Source organism: Schistocerca piceifrons, chromosome 2 (assembly GCF_021461385.2).
Source record: "Schistocerca piceifrons isolate TAMUIC-IGC-003096 chromosome 2, iqSchPice1.1, whole genome shotgun sequence".
NCBI lineage: Eukaryota > Metazoa > Arthropoda > Insecta > Orthoptera > Acrididae > Schistocerca > Schistocerca piceifrons.
The window spans coordinates 324,342,775-324,348,046 of record NC_060139.1 but is presented as its reverse complement, the minus strand read 5'-3'; the positions used below and the strand labels follow the sequence as shown (position 1 = coordinate 324,348,046).

Here is a 5,272-nt window from a genome sequence, read left to right as displayed (position 1 = left end):
TTGGCACAGGTCTTATTACAGTCGACGCCGCATTGGGCGACCTGCGCGCCGGATGGGGATGAAATGATGATGAAGACAACACAACACCCAGTCCCTGAGCGGAGAAAATCCCCGACCCAGCCGGGAATCGAACCTGGGCCCATTAGGACGGCAGTCTGTCACTCTGACTATTCAGCTATCGAGGCGGACTGTAGCGTACTAAAACTAAACTAAACTAAACTCCGCCCGAGCAGGCCGTGAAGGCCCAACGGAACCGACCGGCCGTCATGTCATGCTCAGCATGTGGTCAGCACACCGCTCTCCCGGCCGTATGTCAGTTTACGAGACCAGAGCAGCTACTTCTGAATCAAGTAGCTCCTCAGTTTGCCTCACAAGTGACGAGTGCACTTCGATTTGCCAAGAGCGCTAGATAGACCGGACGGTCACCCATCCAAGTGCTAGCCCAGTCCAACAGTGCTTAATTTCGGTGTTCTGACGGGAATCGGTGTTACCACTGCGGCAAGGCCGTTAGCTTTTGTAGAGTACTACGTCAAATTAATGAACAGAAAATTCCGTGCCTACGTGTCACGGTACTGAATGTTCTTCCCACCGCTGGTGTCACCCAGAACAACCGAGAACGTCGTTTCTTCACACCTTAGAGTGTCAGTTGTCCTGAAGAGGGTGATTCGATCGATATCAAATTTTCTGAACGAGGGAAATAACCCCCCACGGTTCCGAGCTTCGAAGTATGGTCTCCGCCTGACAATCCGGATCACCGATCATTCAGTCACCTGGCGCGCGTTGTCTGCTGTTACCCCTACTTTATTTATGATTCAGCTCTTATGATGATATGTTAACTATTAACCATTAGAATTAACTACCAGATTACTCTTACGGAATTTAAAATTTTGCTATTGCTGGATAAAGTTGTGGCAAACGTAATATCGTCAATTTCGTCGATATTGCAGGCTTCGCGGGGTAGCAAAAGTTACACTTTTCTGTACAGTCACTTTTCTTGCCAATAGTAGTTCAGCAATCTGTCGTCTTGAGCTGTTCGCATGTTATTACCTTTTTTGTAGCATCATGTTTTTGTTAGCGGCACTTAACGAGTTACATATAGACTGTGGTATCAAAGAGGACAATCCGTTGATGACAGACTTTTGTTTTCCCGTTTGGAATGCCATGTGTGCTATATCCATATATATTATAAAAAAGTTTGTATGTATGTACAGATGTTCCACTGCTCCTCCTGAACCACTTACTAGCGGGAAAGAACGATAGCGTCAGCTTGGACGTCGTTAAATGCTGCCTTCTGGGCCTCATGAACAGCAGCAGCAAGAGATCACTTCAGCAGTATATCCTAGCTATCAGCTTTTTGTCGTCACTTTACCGTTTCTAGTTGTCGTCCCTGGATGGCATTAAAAAGTTATAGTCGTTGGAAGCTTACCAGCGACACAACGCTTACTGACACAGGGACAGGCAGAGCAAAACACTGCAGTCGTAACAGAAGCTCTCTTGTCCCCCGCCACGGACCAACATCGAGGATGGGCCTTTGAAATGATACTGCGGCGTGATCCAAAAAATTGTTATCGTCCACTTCTGGCAAGCGGTCTCAAAGTAATATCTACTAGTTTTTTCTTTCAGAATACCACAAAACTGCGAGATAAGGGAATTTTATTTGCAAGGAGGTCACTGAGACCATTTATTGGGACTCTGATGGAACTGCTCTTGCGGTGTTGTGGGCAGAGGGTTAAAGTTTTGTTATTGCTTCTTGAGATACTGTTTGTTTTTGTGAAATTTTAAATATCACTGGCGCTTACATGAGGCTGAATATCATTTGCGCAGACAGCCAGAAAGTAATCGAAAAACCTGCTGCCCGTAATTCCCAGTCCAAAGTGCACTTCCCAGGTCGCTGAACTGAAATAAAACATTCTAACTCTATTTTCAAAATAAAAAGGTGGCGGGAACTACAGCGAAAAATTAAAGTTGACCGCCTCATCTCATCAGTACATGCAAGAAAAGGTCACACACGAATTAAAGGTTTTGAAATTCATTAACGTTCTCCTACCGTAGTCAACACTCGATACTGTTTAGAGGCGACCTCTACTCGAAGTTTCAAGTAGCACTACTTATCTCTCCTTCTTTTAACTAAGTACAGTTAACTGTGAGGCGTGCGCATGCCGTAACTGAGACAACGTCGATATTTACTTTTGTTATCAACGGTGGGCTTCGCCTGCGTTCTAGTCTGGCTTTGTTTGTATGTTACATACAATTCTGAGGTGCCCAGGTTACTGTAAACTTTTAATTGACTGTTGGTCTAAGTATGTTTACGCCTTCTCTATCTTCCCCTACAGTCTTTACCCTCTACAGCTCTCTCCAATGCCATGGAGTTCATTTGCTGATGTCTTAACACGCATGCTACCATCCTGTTCCTTCTTCGCTTCAGTGTTTTCCATATGTTCCATTCTTCAAGGATTCCGCTGAGAACCTTTATATTTCTTATCTTATCAGAACACCCAATTTCCAACGTTCTCCTGTAGTACCACATCTCACACGCTTCGATACTCTTCTGTTCTGGCTTTCCAGTTGTCCATGTTTTACTATCATACAATGCTATGCTCCAAACGTACATTTTTAGAAATTCTTCCTCAAACTATGCCCTATGTTTTATAATAGTCGGCTTCTCTTGGCCAGAAATACCCTCTCTGTGTGTGTGTTAGCCTGCTTCTTATGTTCTTCCTGCTCCGTCCCCTGTGTTATTTCGCTTCCTGACTAGTAGAATGCCTTTACTTCCTCTACTTCGTGATCACCAATTCTAATGTTAAGTTTCTCGCCGTTCTCATTTCTGTTGCTTCTCATAATTTTGGTGTTTTGTTGTTTTTTCAGTTCGCTCTCAATCCACATTCTGTACCCATGAAACAGTTCATACCATTCAACAGATTCTTCTTCCTTTTCACTGAGGATAGCAATGTCATCAGGGAATCTTATCATTGACATCCTTTCACCATGAATTTTAATTCTATTCTTGAATCTTCCTTTTATTTCCGCCATTGCTTCTTCGATGTAGAGACTAAATACTGCATCCAGGCGTTACAATTAACTTAATCCGCATGCTTGTTTCTTGGTCTTCCAGTCTTATTATACCTTCTTGGTTCTTTTACGTACTATATATTACATATCTTTCCCTACAGCTTCCTCCTATTTGTCTCAGAGCTTCGAACATCTTACCCAATTTTTCTTTGTCGAACTTTTTTTTCAAGTTCCGCAAATCCTGTAAGCTTATCCCGATTTTTCTTCAGTCCTACTTCCATTATCAAAAGCAATGTCAGAACTACCTCTCTTGTGCCTTCGGCTTTAGGCCGAACTGCACCTCTTTTAACAGATCGTCAATTTTCATTTACATTCTTCTGTAGATTGTGTTGTATTAAACTGGGGACCTAGAAACGACGGAGAGGCTTCGTCCTGCCGTAGTCCACAGTGGTTCACAACACCACAACAGGCCACAGCAGTCCACCCACCCACTGCCGCCCCACACAGAATCCCCGGGAACGTCTCATTACAGACGAGTGTAACCCCAAATCTTTGCGTGGTAGAATAATTGTGGTGTACGCGTATGTGCAAACGGTGTTTGCGCAGCAATCGCCGACACAGAGTAACTGAGGCGGAAAAAGGGGAACCAGCCCGCATTCGCCGAGGCAGATGAAAAACCGCCTTAAAAACCACTTACAGGCTGGCCGGCACACCGGACCTCGACACAAATCCGCCGGGCGGATTCGAGCGGGGAACCGGCACGCCTACCGACTCGGGAAGCAGCGCGTTAGACCGCATGGATATCCGGGCGGGCTTTTCTGTATATTAGTCTTGTTAACGGCTTGGAGGCACGATTTGTTTAGGCAGTTGTACGATAGTTCGTGCAACTTATCGGCCGTTGCTGTCTTCAGAATTACGTGGATGATATTTTTCCGAAAGTCTGATGGTATGTCGCCAGTGTCATAGATGCTGCACATAAACCTCAATAGTCGTTTGCTTGCCACTTCCCCTAATGATTTTCGGTATTCCAATGGCATGTTACCTATCCCATCTGTCTTATTAAATCTGAAGCCTTCCAGAGCTCTTTTAAATTTTGACTATGAGAGTGTAGCCCCTATTGGGCACAATTTCTTCTTCTGTCACGCTCTCAAACAAGTCCTCTCACTCATAGAGGCCGTCACTGTACTCTTTCCACCTATCCGCTCATTCCTCTGTGTTTAACAGCAGAATTCCAGTTGCACTTTTGCTTTTAATTACACTAAAGGTTTTTTTGAGTTTTCTGTAAGCAGCGTAGTTCTTCCGACGGTCATTTCGTTTTCGATTTCTTCACATTTTTTCTCCAGCCATTTAACCTCCGCTTCCCTGCACTTTTTATTGATTTATATTGCTGTATTCTTGACTTTCCCTTAGCATTTTTGTACTTACTTCATTCGCTGATCAATTCAGATATATCTTCTGTTAGCCAACGTCGCTTCGCAGTCACCTTCCAAACAGTACCTGTATTGGGCTGTCCAAATATCTGTGCCTGCCCAATTTATAGAAGCCCATTCCTCTTCAACCGAACTACCTACTTTACCATTTCTTACCCCAGTATCCACATCCTTAGCGAACTTCAAACGCGTCTCATCATCCTTCAGTACTCGACACACTTGCTGTGTAGCCGCAGGGCTAACTTCACCACTGTGTGTTACCTCTACATCTACATCTACAGCTACTTGATACTCTGCTATTAACAATAAAGTGCCTGGCAGAGGGTTCAATGAACCACCTTCACGCTGTCTCTCTACCTTTACACTCTCGAACGGCGCGCGTGAAAGAACGAGCACTTAAATTTTTCTGTGCGAGCCCTGATTGCTCTTATTTTATCGTGATGGTCATTTCTTCCTATGTAGGTGGGTGCCAACGGAATCTTTTCGCAATCGGTGGAGAAAACTGATGATTGAAATTTCATGAGAAGATCCCGTCGCAACGAAAAACGCCTTTGTTTTAATGATTACCACTCCAATTCACGTATCATGCCTGTGGCACTATCTCTCCTACTTCGCGATAACACAAAACGAGCTGACCTTCTCTGAACTTTCTCGGATGTCACTGGGCAGTCCCACCCGATGCGGATCCCACACCGCACAGCAGCTCTCCAGAATAAGGTGGACAAGCGTGGTGTAAGCTGTAGCTTTAGTAGACCTTTTGCTCCTTTTAAGTGTTCTGCCAATGAATCGCAGTATTTGGTGTGCTCTACCCACAACACTAAGTGATCGTTCCA

General features: G+C 44.5%; 1 pseudogene; it reads right to left on the bottom strand.

Annotated features, from left to right (window-relative positions):
• Window positions 1-394: 394 nt before the first annotated feature.
• Window positions 395-512, bottom strand: LOC124778459 (annotated as a pseudogene).
• Window positions 513-5,272: the final 4,760 nt, after the last annotated feature.